Raw genomic sequence first — 15,345 nt, forward strand, 5'->3', positions numbered from 1 at the left:
AATTTATTCTCCGTGTCAGACCTAACAAGTAACTTTTGGGGTTCATATACTCTATGTCTTCGTGAGAATTTATTCTCCGTGTCAGGTATAGAGAAATGTGTCCCCTCGAATTGAACTCGATCCGCTTAAGTCTGTAATGGACTAGGATTGAGGGTTGACAACCCAAGAGGGCATCAACAAGGACAGTTCGAGTACCTTTACACCTAGAACTGAAAACCTGCATATAATAAACCCTAGAAACTCTCTCGATCTGAAACCATGCCGAAATTTTGTCAGTAGGTATACACAAAGGAGAAATAAGCTCTAGCTTTTAATTCCTTTTCTATTTCCTGAATAAATGCATGCGAACTAGAAATAATGCAGTTAGGTTAATTTTTCCAAACAAAGCATGGAACTAGAAAGCATGAGGTTAAGATTTATACCTTGATAGATAGATTTTTTTTCCCATTAGTTGGTACTAACTATTCTATTTTTTCTTATTTTTTCATGCATGTTTATTGCTCTAATCTATTTTTTCACATATGTTTTCAAAGGTATGCCAAGATAGTAGAAGGCAACCTCTGCATCACTGATTCTAGAGAAAAGAGACAGGACATTGATACCACCGGGGAACATGTCTCTAGCAGATCCTCCTCCTCGTGAATGGTTTTTAGGGAAACTTAGAAGCATTTCCACCTCATCAGGTTCAAGTGGAACAATTTTATTCCTTCCAACCCATACCAGGTTCCATTTTCAGCACTCATCAAGAACATACTTCTGGACACTCGAAGGTGGCTTATCGTCATAAGCTTCAAGAGCCTTACAGATCATTTCTGTCAATTTGACACTTCTTGTACATGTTTGTAAACAGTTCAACTTTGTTCTTGGATCCCAAGAAGGCCATCATTTCTTTGTCAATGGAAAAATATCATGTATAGTGCGCGGAGAAAACAAGATAAGAGGAAATCTGTTCTCAATTAGCAGATTATGAACGTAGCCCCTTTTCATTGTAGCAGTATGAAAATGCTTCGAATCTACAAATTCTGGCTCTACATCGAATAAGTACTGTGATATTCCAGTCCAAACATTAACTGGAGCAAGTGCCATGTTCTCATAGTAGAAATAAAGAGACCCAATAGCATCTTCTGGAACTGTTCTTTGAGTTATCTGATCTGATTTGGTATGAACCCCAAAACCAATCATTGGATTTGAAAGATGAATTTGCTCATAGTAGAAATAAGGAGACCCAATAGCATCTTCTGGAAGTGTTCTTTGAGTTATCTGATCTGGTTCGGTAGGAACCCCAGAACCAATTATTGAAATTGAAAGATGAACAGCATGATCGTCTTCATTAAGAAGCTTCTTTTCAAGCTTCTTCTGTTTATTCCTTTCCCAAAAATCATAGCTCGAGTTTAGCCTTTCCTTATAATTAGGATCATTGCATAATGGATTCCTATCTTCTACCAGAAGAAGTGCGTCAACAGCCTTTGATATTTGAGCAGCACATATAGAATCTGTCAACTCTGCAATTGATAAATTCAGAATCTGTCAACTCTGCAATTGATGAATTCAGACCACATCTCTTCATGGCTATTGAAGTCTAAGCTTCTGAGTACCCCATTTTCGTCAAGTATAATAGTTTATTCTCCTCATTAGAATTAGAATTCAGGATTTCTTCGGTATCAAAAGAACTATAAATATTTATGAAATCATCCTGAAAGATCGCTTCATAATCAGATGAGTAGTTATCAGAATCAACATGCTGCATGGGTGTGAATTTTCAAGAGCCTGTATATGTAGTCTTGCTATTGCATCAGATTACTGTTCGCATAAATTGGTTTCTCTCCCACAGAAAAGTATATTTCAGAGATGGCCTTCACTGAAAGATGATAAGCCACTGTGTCAGCCTGGAACAGATTACCAAGCTATTTATACTGCTCTGTCTGACTAAATCTCTCCAGATACAGAAAATGGTCACCTCATTCAGAATACACATATCTCAGACTTTTCTGTCATAACAATTGAGTACTTCTTAAGTTTGTGACAATATGAAGAGAATTTCTCCAGTTACTTGACAATACTACTGTTTAGTGACACCAGAATGAGAGTATTCAAAATAAACAGATTTGGGGCACGAATAAAGCTACAAGTACCTACAACAGTTCATTGTCAAAATTGGACCTCGTGGGGATCATGACATTTCAGTTAAACATACATTGAGAGTGAATCAGACAGATCTAGAGGGGCATCTTGAGTCCCATTTCAACCAGAAATAGAATATTGGGGCATTTTGAAGGCCCACAACAATATGAATATTTGGGCATTCTTGGAGGCTCATCTCAACAAGAAATACTGTGAACACACTTTTAACATCTGTAGAAGCAAATGTTGGGGCATTTTAAAGGTTCCTTCAGACAGATCCATGTGGGGAATTTTGAAGGCTCAGATTAACAAGAAGCAAATATCGGGGCAAGCTGAAAGCCCATTTCAATCAGAATTAGGACTGTTGATGCATTTTTGAACGTTCCTATCAGCAATGCTGGGACATGCTGAAGGCCCATATCATCATGTGTTAAAGATCATTGATTTGAGAAAATATTTCCAATGAGACAGAAAGATATGAAGAATGAAAATGATAAAACAATGACAGTCGAACTGACTATACATAATTGCTTCGTTCATCAGGCGGTTGCATTAGAATCTTGTTGTTGAACAAATATCTACTCAGCAAGTATGGTTTCAAATACCCAATCTTCTTAAACCATGTGTCACATAACAGTGTGTTCTTTGTTAAGCTACATCACGGTTGCATGAATAAAGATGGTCCCCTTGTAGACCATTCGATCCAAGGATCAGTTCCTCGAGACCTCGAACTCTAAATTTGGCCTTTTGTGTATCGGTGATAATTGAAAATATTTCTTTGAGATTCCTGTCAGTTAGTTTCAATCATACTGTTGAGGTTACGAAACTGTTTTTCACATCAGTTTTGTTTACTTGATGACATTGAAGAGAGAAACTCATATATATTGCTCTTTCCCGATGTTACTGGGGTTATCATTGCCAGCTAGACTGGATTGAGTTTTCATCTATTTGGTTTATCATGTGTGTTTCATCCCCAGCGTCAAGAATTCTATGGATATCTTTCCATACATGGCTCTTATAGTGGGTGTGTTTCTACTTCTTACAACGCTCATTACAGAAGAAAGCACGATCAATATCACTTTTGCCTTTGCCCGAGATGATATCAAGATCAGTTAGTGTCTCTTATTCAGTTCGACACTAGCACATTTTGTGAATTTGACCAACTTTTTGGTCATACCAGTATCTCACTTGTATTCCCATTGAGTTTTATTCTCAAGTGGTCTTGTGACATCATACAAAAACTTTGAACACTATGCAAAGAGCTTCATTGACCAGCAATTCGAGCAGAAGCCACAGGAGATGAAGAATGTGTTGTCAAATGTTTTATGAACCAGTGATTATGGAATTGAACCAATGTTGTTATCATATGGTTTTCCTTTATTGATACAAGATGAAGTCTGTCTTTTTCAACCCCAAGATTAGAAATGAGATATGATGAAGATTTCTTTCCACAGAAGGAGAGCTGAAAGTTTAACAACAAGAAACTAGTGGAGCCAACTAAGGTTGAACGACAGGTTGTTGTTAAGCATCTCGACATGATATGGTTCAAGTTACCTTGTTCGAGAACCATTTAAATGTGGGGACATGAAAGGAATTGAGATAAATTCTCCTTATGATGTGTTTCAAGAGTCAAATCAGAACAAACTCTACTCCCCTAATTAATCCCCGCTGAGTCAGACATATCTACATCTATACTCTTCAAAGATGATAGATTCTCTTTTTAAAGACGATAGATTCTCTTTTCAAAGATGAAAGCTTTATGGGATTTATACACAAGTCCAAGCAAATAAAGTTGGTTTTATCCAAGATAAAATAGGGCATCATGGTCATAATTTTGACTACAGCAAGAGTTCCACAAATGAAACGTTTCTTCTGAGACTTTAATGCAAAAGAAGAAGGCACCAAGATACAAGTTGCTCAGATGATTCTGCAGAAATGCAAGCTTGATAGCATAAGTTTCTACACTGATATTCAGAGGTAACCCTGGCAATAAATGATGAAGTGAAGGAAGACCAAGTTCACCACTTTGAAGTCAAATGAAGATTGCATCAACATTCATGCATTCATAAGAATATCATTTACACAATAGACAATGCATTACATTGATACATCTGAGTGCATTCAAACATAAGGTTTTACAGATCTTTATATGAAAAAGAAGATTCATGATGAACAATACCTTACAAGAAGAAGGTAGAATTCAAAACCTCGAATGCATTAATCACGCCAACATCTGAAGAATAGATGGACGCAATCCACAAGAATGAACATTATCTTGAGATTGGGTCATGTTACCCAATCAACATGTTATTTTGAAAAATAATGAGAAAAAGATTTCCATAGTTTCTCATTCAATCTTTTCTAAAAATGAAATTATTGAAAAGTAAGAAAACGATTTTCATAGTTTCTTACTTAATAAACTATTTCCCACATCTGTAAGTCCTACAGTGCATGATGTTTCCAAAAAGCCTTCGGGAGCTTTTTGATGTTTTCAAAGCCTTAGGGTCATCTGTAAGTCCTACAGTGTATGATGTTACCAAAAAGCCTTCGGGAGCTTTTTGATGTTTTCAAAGCCTTAGGGTCATCTGTAAGTCCTACAGTGCATGATGTTTCCAAAAAGCCTTCGGGAGCTTTTTGATGTTTTCAAAGCCTTAGGTTCATCTGTAAGTCCTACAGTGCATGATGCTACCAAAAAGCCTTCGGGAGCTTTTTGATGTTTTCAAAGCCTTAGGGTCATCTGTAAGTCCTACAGTGCATGATGTTTCCAAAAAGCCTTCGGGAGCTTTTTGATGTTTTCAAAGCCTTAGGGTCATCTGTAAGTCCTACAGTGCATGATGTTTCCAAAAAGCCTTCGGGAGCTTTTTGATGTTTTCAAAGCCTTAGGGTCATCTGTAAGTCCTACAGTGCATGATGTTTCCAAAAAGCCTTCGAGAGCTTTTTGATGTTTTCAAAGCCTTAGGGTCATCTGCAAGTCCTACAGTACATGATGTTTCCAAAAAGCCTTCGGGAGCTTTTTGATGTTTTCAAAACCTTCAGGTCATCTGTAAGCCCTTCAGTGCATGATGATTTTAAGACCTCTAGAATGATGTTTTCAACATTTCAGTCTTACTCAAAAGAAGTTAAATGAAAAATTATTATCTTTTTCGTCTTTGCTCTATTCTTGTTAACACAAGAATGAGCAAAGAGGGGCAGTTGTAGACACTAATTTTTCATTCTATTATTTTTATTATTATTATTATTATTAAATAAATATATTATTATTATTATTATTCTATATTATTATTATTATTAAATAAAAAATACAAACCCAAATATATTACAAATCCCGAAGCCCAGTTATAATTCCAGACCCAATCCAGGCCCAAATAGATAACCCAAACCCTTTAGGGTTTTTATTATTCATGCTAGGGTTTCAAACCCTAGCCCCAGCCGCCTCCAAGATTCCAGAAGGCCAGCCGCCGCCTCTACTCAGCCGCCACCTCCACGTTGACGCTTCAGCTGCTGCCACGCTGCCGTCAGTGCCACAAAGCCACCCTATTCAAAGACTCCAAAAACACCACGCCGGCTGTCCACGTCGTAACTATGGGGTTAGTCACCACATAGTTTGGTGACTCACTCTGGGACCGGTCCAACGAGAGCCTCGGTGGTGGCTATAAAAGCCACCCCACCTGCAAGAAAGAAAGAGACAGAGAGTAACGAAAAAAAACAGAAACGAAGAGAGGGGAAACCAACACACAGACAAAGAGCAACGGAGAACAAGAGACCACAACAACGACGAACACGAACAGACATCAACCACCCACAGCAGCCAAATACAGAAAGTAAGAGAAAGAGAAAGACTTACCGAGGAGATTATTGTCATCGAGGTCTCCCTACGCTGTTAAAAAACCAAAATACCGAAGGTAAAAAGCTTAGATCTAGGTCGGGTTAAAGATTTTTAGGCTAAACGGGCCTCGGTTTTGGCTTTAGGGTATTTAGGGCCTCGGTTTGGTGTATTTTAGAATTTTTCGGCCACCGTTAACGGTGGCCGGCAGCGGTGGTCGGAGCCCGGCAGCGGTGGCTGACCGGGACTGTGTTCTCTCATTTTAGAGAGAAGCCAGAGAGAACTCTGGCTCTCTCAGTTTTGAGAGAGAATAGGAAATGAAGAAATGAGAACAATGGCCCGTAGGGCCAGCAGGTTTTGGGTTTAAATACCCTCTCCCAAACGACGCCGTTTTGGGGGAGGGTGTTTCTGTAATTTCATAAAGGGTAAACCCCGTCCGCAGTGCTCCAAGTTTGTATACCTTGCAATTTAGTCACGGAAAGTAATTCTTGCCTATTATAATTCAGTCTTTGAAGTTTATTTTATTTTATTTCAGTCATGTCCAGTATAATTATATATTTAGGGTGAATACTGAATTTAGTCCCTTATAGTTTAGTAATTATTATTTTAATCACAAACATAATGTTTTAATTTGTTTTAATTTAATATTTGAATTCAATATATATTTATTTTAGTCACTACATTAATAAATAGGTAATATAGCATGTTTAGCCAATGTATTTTTAAATAATTAATTATGAATTAGGTATTTAATTCTATTAAGTTATAATTTAGTCACTAATTTTGATTTTTATTTTTTTACAAGTTTTATTTATTTTAAATATATAGTTTTAATTTTATTCATTATATGTTAATTTTATATGTTTACTTTTAATTATTACTATTATTATTATTATTTAGCCATAAATATATATATATATATATTTATATAATAAATAATATTTATTTTATTTATTAAAATCTTATTTAATTACTTTTAACTTATTTTAATCATGTTTTAATATTTATTTATTTTTCAATATTAAGAAATGGCAGTCTTAAAACAACTGGATGTCCATTTTCTGATATTTTTAAATAAATAAATATCCTATTTTATAAATTATATATTAATTGTTTTAATTATTTATTTAGTTTTTAATATCGAAGAAAAGAGCTGTCTTAAGGCACCTAGAAGTCATTTTCTGATATTTCTAAATAAAAAAATATTTTATTTATAAATATATATATTTTAATATTTTTTTATAATTATAATTTTGAAATAATAGGATTATAAATTAAATATATTTTGAATTTTTAAATTTCTAATAATAGAGACAATTTATAATTAAAAAGTACCAATTTTGGGCGTTGTAGGGGTGCTAATCCTTCCCTAAACGTAATCGACCACGAACCCCTTTTTATTATTAAAAAGAACGAATTTTTGGTTAAAACACATATCAGTTTATCTTTTAATCGATGTTTTCTTAAAAACTCTTTTAAAAGATAATTTTTAGGTATTCGACCTACCTGACCCAAAAGGCCGATGGCGACTCCCAAATTATTTTAAAAAAACCATTTATTCACATTATTTTTCGCGCCAAGTAAAATTTTCGTGCCCGGGCGAAAACCGGTTACGACAACCATAATTTCGAATAAACTTACGATAGAACCCTGTTAAGTACAAGAACCCTCGCAAAGACTTTATGTTCTTAGGAATAGGTCATCTAGCCTCTATCTTAGCAAGATTCGTAGCCATCCCAGTATCTGAAATTAAATGCCCCCGATATTTAATTTGTTGCTAGCCAAAAAAATACTTCTCTCTTCGACCAAATAATTTCAAAACCTGAAGAACCACCCTTAAATGTTTCGCATGTTCTGAAAAATGATGATAAAAATAGGGACAAATTTCCTCAAGTAGGGACCAAATAGATCATTCATTACGGATTGAAATGTTGCAGGGGAGTTTGTGAGACCAAAGGGCATCACTTTGAATTCAATGTGTCCATGGTGTGTGCGAAAAGCAGTCTTGCTAATGTTTTCTTCCTTTATTAGTATCCGTCAACACCTCGACTGAAGGTCAATTTTAGAATAGCAGCTTGCACCTGTCAACTCTTCCAACAAAACCTCTAACTTCCATCATTTTTCCTATCTAGGAGGCATGGAGAGGCAAATAAGTTTTTACTGGTTTGTACGATAGACGCTGTCAATAGTTCAGTAATTTGCCTCTCAAATTATGTTTTCCGAATATATGAGAATCGCTAGGATTTAAGGTTGACTGGTGGTGCTCCACTTTTACGAGTGATGGCATGATCATGACTTCTCAATGGGGGGAGCCATATTGGTTCCTAAAAATGTCTTTATATTCTATCAATAAAGATTATAATGAATCTGGAACATCATTATCTACAGCTTCAACACTTCAAAAATTTAACTCCCATGTGGAACTTAGATCTTTAGTAGCCATTTTTTACAATTTCTCATCAGATATAACCTTTGTAAGTGGTATCCTATTGCCTCCTTGCAACACAATGTCTTGGTTTTTTTTTTTTTTATAAAAACGTTCAAGGTCATTTTATTGAAGTCCATTAGAATTGGACTATACTTGCACATCCAGTCCACCCCAAGCATCATATCACTACCTCTCATGTAAAGAACTCGAAAATTATGAATAAAATTGTGACCCTGCATTTTTCATAGAAGTTGGTTGTTTTTGGCTGTATTTTGAAGCTGCCTTATTTGCTACAGTAATAACCTAGAGATGAGTCTGCATCAATTCCAATACTTTTTTTGCCCAATTCTCTGTTTCAAAATTGTGTGTGCTCCCACTATCCACCAAAATATTCAAAGGGCAACCTTTAATAGTGCCATGGATCTGAATTGTGCTATGTCCCACACTCAAGTTAAAGCATTAATGGAAATTTCTAATGCTTCATTATTCTGCCCAGCTTCTTCATACACTTATGTTTTGGAATTCTCAGCGGTATCTACATCTCCTATCTCCTCTATTTGCAAATCGGTCTCTTCCTTCATTCTATTAAACTGCTTTTGTTTGCATTGGTGATTAGGGCCAAATTTATCACCACACTTAACGCATAGGTTATTTGTCCTCCTAAGCTCCATCAGTTTCTACCCTTGGTTGTGTTGAGGGAAATTCCCTTTCTGGATCATTGAGGAGGTAATAGGTGAAGGTAGAGTATACTTGTAAGACCAGTGTTCTGTTGACCATAAGTGGTTGGTTTAAAGGAATATTTGCTCTTCATGCCTTCCACCTCTAAGGATAGTTCATACAACTTAGCCTTTCAAAATACATCAGCCAAGTTTCTAGGTTCATGTAGTTTCACCTTATGCCTCAATTCTTCCTTCAATCCACTCAAAAAACTTGACGCAAAATAGTCTTCCTCTAGGGACTGAGTGTGCTACAACATAAAAGGTATGAGTTCCTCAAATCTCACTTGGTACTCCTCAATAGTTGATTTCTGGTTCAGCTTATTAAAATCCTCTATAATGTCATAATAGTTCTTGTCACAAAACCTATGACAGATCAGCAACAAATTCATATCAATGAACCCTTTTTTTTAATCACATACCCATCAAACCAAGATTTTGCTCTCCCTATTAAGTACATTGAAGCAGTTTCAAGTTTATGATATTCAGGAACAGGAAAATTTGAGAAGTATTTGTGACACTTCTTTACCTAATCTCCAGGATTCTCCCCTTCAAAGGTCTAAAGTTCAATTTTAGGCCTAGGAACAAACCCACCTTGCATATTGCAATTTTTTCTGTCCCACGTTTGAGTATCTTTGAACGTAGAAGATTCCCCCAAATCATTCACACCTCCCCCTATTTTCAGTTTTTTGTTTTCACAAGAAGTATATTGCTGATTTTTAGAGTAGTCAAGCATCTTTTGATTCAAACAAGATTGTTGAGGAATAGATGGTTTAGAAGCTAAAATCCCAGGTTGATCAGGCTTAAAGGAATATTTTTCATGCTCATTAATTATTGTTATTTGACACGGCCTCTTACCTTTAGTTTTGGCTTGATCCGTTACCAGGTTCTACTAGTTCTTTGTAGGTGTGGACTTCTTGTACTCTCTGGCCTTCTACATAAGACGTAAAATCCTTTAATGTAGCTTCGATTTCTTCAGTTTTCACTTTCAATACCTGCATTCAAGCTTCCCATTCATTTTTTGGTCCTTCCCACCATGCTGGAACCTCATCTTCCTCTTTCGCTACTTCCACTTGGTCTTGTGTTTCAAAATGTTTTATCATTAAGGCTCCTTCGATTTCCCTAGTTTGGCATTGTTTGTGGATCTAAAAAACCTCGCTTTAAGATATCGATTTGTAATGAACTTAGATAAGATTTAGGTTAAGAAGACAGAAGGTGTAGAGAATAGAAAGGAAATTAAGAGTAGATTGAATTTCATCATCAAAATCATAGTTTTCCATTTCAGTGCATTTGCCTATTTACATTCTCATTTTATTGTGGTTGTTATTTTCACTGGTCTAGCTGGATAACGGTTACTACTTCCTTTGGGATTTAGGCCTGCCTAGTATTATTCTTCTTGGTTATAACCTCCATAGCGTAACTGATCCTTTTCTCACCCAACCCATCACAAACCCATTTTAGAAAGAGAAAATAACCTCAGTGACCAAAAATCCCATATAATATACGATTTTAACCAACTTTTTCCGGATTTGCCAAAATGACCAATAAAATCGCAATGCGATCGCTAATTCGCAACGCGATCTCTATTATCGCAAATCAGTTTCCAGATTCGCAACGCGATTATGACTATCGCAATGCGATTTTCCAATTTCGCGTTGCGATTTTCCCAATTCGCAATGCGAATAAGTAAATCGCAATGCGAATTTGGAAAATCGCAATGCGATACTGACTATCGCAACGCGATAATACAAAATCGCAACGCGATACTGACTTTCGCAACGCGTTTACTGACTTTCGCAACGCGATTCTGACTTTCACAACGCGATTCTGACTTTCGCAACGAGATTCTGACTATCGCAACGTGATAATACAGAATCGCAATGCGATTTTCAAAGTTCGCAACAGGTTTTAGTTTCGCAACATCCTTCTGAGTGGGACATACCAGATGACTTACAAACAGTTTTGCCACCAGCCATGGACAGAAGGCTACCTGGCCGACCAAAAAGTCACGATCGTATACCATCTAAGGGTGAAGAGAAGAAGAGATCGACATGTAGTCGGTGCAAGGAAAGTGGTCATACAAGGTTGACATGTGGTTCACCAGTGCCATCACAATCATCTTTTCCTCTACCAAAATATGGATCCTCATCAAAATCCAAAGCTCATATGGTGTCAAGCAAAAGGCAATCAAAATCGCAATCATCTTCAAAATCCCAATCACAACCGGCTTCACCTTTTGGGACTGTTAACTTAGGTGATTTTTAAATGCAAACGTTGTATTATGTGTATTTTATGTGTGCACTTTTAACATTTTCAGTTAGGCATGTATTAGTAACTTGAGTTTGAACATTGCTATGATCTGTTCAGTTGTTATCACTTATTAGACATTCATTTGACTATCGCAACGGGGAAATCGCAACGCGAAAATGACTATCGCAACGCGAAAATGGCTATCGCAACGCGAAAATGGCTATCGCAACGAGAAAATCGCAATGCGAAATGAAAATCGCATTGCGATTTTCTCGTTGCGATTTTCATTTCGCATTGCGATTTTTATTTTGCATTGCGATTTTCATTTCGCATTGCGATTCTCTTGTTGCGATAGTCAGTTTCGTGTTGCGATAGTCTGTTTTGCCTTCAACATAATGCAGATTGAAAATCAACAAATCAACTATTACATTTCAATCAATTAAACAAGAACAAATAAGAATTATGTACACATCAATTAAACAAATCAACATTTACAAATCATTTTTTACAAATCAATTAAACAATCAAAAAATAATAATAATTCTTATTTCCTCATCAATTATTGAATCAATGAATCAACTTTTGCACCCGTACATCCATTTCACGCAGCTCACTTAAGGATTAACCTGCAGAAACCAAACATTTGCTCAAACAAGACTTCCTACACATCTAAAACCTACAAACAGCAAATTATTGAATTCTAGGTACTTAACCAAACATTTTCAAACCAAAAGGAGTATATATGTTAACAAAACTTGCATTTGACTTACCAATTAACAATGGATACTTTCATAACGCGGATGCAGGTAGGCAGCGTCTCAAATATATCGCTCTAGCCATATAATGCCGAAACCACAAGCCTACTGCATCTCTATCTCTATCGGTGGGAGGTAGAAACTCTGTGCTTCCCGTCGTCAAACGCGCCAAGCACATGCATACGAGAGGACCACAATCCCCTCTGGCTCCCGGCGATTGTTGTGGCGCGGTCTCGTCTCTGACAACTGTGACATTGAACTTCTTTGGCTTCTTGTGTCCAGAATGAGTCCAATAATTAATCCCATCCAAGAATTTAGCCAAATGAGAGCTCCATCCCTTGATAATATCTCTCAAATCAGACAGTGATATGTGATTTATCATGCTGTCTTATACTATTATCTTCAGGGATGGGAGCTGAAGTTGGACGAGAAGCCAATGACGACGTTCCAAAACAGGGATAAACACCTGCAATCATAAGTAATAATTCATTTATTTGCGCACTTATTTATGAACACCTTTAAAAAATTTAAAAATAAACACTAACCTTATCGACCTCCCACTATGCAGGATAAAGTTTAGCTTGTCCATTGCCCAACGAAAATGATTCATCTCGTTGATTCTTCAAGTGAACTACGTGAAAAGCTGCCGGTATTATTGTATATCACGAATTTTTTTTATTTTTCCTAAGCTTCCTTATTATTAGAAGACGTGACACCCACGTATCGATATGTTGTTTTACAAAAAAAGACATATATTAGTGAATTACATTAATTTTTAAAAAAATTAATCAAAATCATATATAAGACAAATATAAGACTTACCTCCCCATCGAAATAGCCACTGTCTTCAACCCCTAATAACACACCCCACCAAGACCGATTAAGAAACAAATACATCTCATCGTTGAGTTTGCTTATGTCAGTGTAACACCCTTGGCTCCGCTCATGTAGATAAAAATCAACTGCGGTCTTAGCCCAAAGGGTATTATCCAGAATTGTTTCCGGTAGTTGTCTCCTCTCCACTTCAGATACCGGAAGGGTACTAGCCGGTAACTCATACGAGAGCCAACTCTCATCCATCATGTCCGGAAACGGTGGGGGTTTCTCAATAATTCGATATATTACCCCATGTGAATCGGGCTCTGGAATGGTGGGAGGGACCTCTTCAACGATGACAGTGGCCTCTTGAACGGTGGGGGGGACTCTTGAGGGATGATAGGGGCCTCTTGAACGATTAGAGGGGACTCTTGAGGGATGACAGGTGAGTCGGGCTTCTTCTTACGGAGTCTTCGCACCATTGGGGTGAACGGAGACGTAATAGCACGTGCACGCCGTCTGATGCGTGAACTCCGTCGTGCAAGGAAAACCCGACGTAAAGCATCCACCTTATTGGGCCGCTAAAAAAAATTAATACATAAATCAGTAAATAAACAGACATGATATTAAACAAAGACAAATATGTTTCAAACTTGCATTGTATTCACCCAAGTCATTATTCTATCATAGTTCACAAAATGCATCAGATAACATTCCAGAAGTAAGCACTTATATAAACATTTAAAAGGGAAACATATATAAACATTCAAGAAGAAGAATAGTTTACTTTCGCAACACGAAACTTACTTTCGCAACACGAAAATGACTATCGCAACGCGGAAATGGCTATCGCAACGCGGAAATGGCTATCGCAATGCGAAATGAAAATCGCAACGACAAAATCGCAATGCGAAATGAAAATCGCAACGCGAAACACAAATCGCATTGCGATTTTCATTTCACGTTGCGATTTTGTCGTTGCGATTTTCATTTCGCATTGCGATAGCCATTTCCGCGTTGCGATAGTCATTTTCGTGTTGCGAAAGTAAACTATTCTTCTTCTGCAAATTGAAACTTGAATGGATTGCATTACTTCAACCAAAAGACAAAAACAAAACCAAAAACAAATACTAACAAAAATAGTTTAGCAGTATTGGCAGCAACCGAATGAATTTATTAAGCAATCTAAGTGAAATGGTTAATCTAAGTGAAATTACGAGTAAATTTATCATCAAGTTAAATATGAAAAATCTTAAACTTACCTCGTTGCGTAGAGTATGAACCTCATTCTGCAACGATGCTACCATCTCACGTAGAGCGGCTACCTCACCGCGTAAAGTAGACACCTCAACACGCCATGCACCATCGTCTTTGCGTAAAGTACCGACCTCCTCACGCAAGGCATTGACCTCATCACGTAACTCCCCTAACTCATCCCATGGAGGTGGAGAACAGGGAGATAAACGTCGTGACATCTTTGCCGGTCACCTATCTTGCGGTGATGGTGGAGAAGAGGCTCGATGATGTGACAGAATAGGTGATGGCTGTCGTTGTGGAGGTGTATAGTCGGGTCGATCAGGTGATGGCTCTGGGTGAGGTGATGGCTCTGGGTGAGGTGATAGCTCTGGGTGAGGTGATAACTCCCGAAGTGGAGGCTGCTCATCATCCGTGCCATCAAAAAAACGCTTACTAGCTTGCCACCAATCAGTGGCAAGCTCAGCTTCCGTGGGTGTCAGCCTCTGTAATGGAGTGTTGGCCTCCTAACAATATAAAAGCTCAAACAAAGTTAAACGTGTACTAGTAATAACTTGTTTATAAACATATGGTAGTATTTATGTTAACTTACATTATTTATTGTCGTATACCGTAGTAAATCTTCCCATTGCAAGGTCTGTTTCCTCTTTCAGGAAATAGCCATGGGAATATCATTTGAAGTTTTTATTGCATATGTCTTCATGGCTGGAAAGGTCTCAAATATCCAAATCTACAAACAATATAATAACAAACATTAGTAATTGTTAAATAATTACTTATAATTTTGGAAACATTATATAAAAATTCTTACCTTAAAGGCCCAAATAAAGCCTGTCAAAGTGTATTTGGAACCATCGCCATGCAAACTTTTTCGATCATCCAAGGCAGACGATAACTTATTCCATGTAGCTTTCCATAAATACGAGCCCCACGGAAACAGGTTCCACACATTTAGGTCTTCTACCAATTTGATTAGATCATTCAGAATAGGTTGTCTGGCCTCTCTGCCTAAAAAGCTGGCATGCAAAAGTATTAGAAGGCATACTCGGACAACATCGACGTCATCCATCCGAGTAAAACCATCTTTCTTATTCAATAATCTCGTCAGGTCTTCCACGTGTAGATTCGGCCTCTCCAGCTCAGGAAAAACCCGGGATAACCATGATGGGCGGGTAATGTGTC

This window comes from Hibiscus syriacus, unplaced genomic scaffold, assembly GCF_006381635.1.
Source record: "Hibiscus syriacus cultivar Baekdansim isolate YM2019G1 unplaced genomic scaffold, ASM638163v2 tig00000477_pilon, whole genome shotgun sequence".
In the NCBI taxonomy this organism is placed as follows: domain Eukaryota; kingdom Viridiplantae; phylum Streptophyta; class Magnoliopsida; order Malvales; family Malvaceae; genus Hibiscus; species Hibiscus syriacus.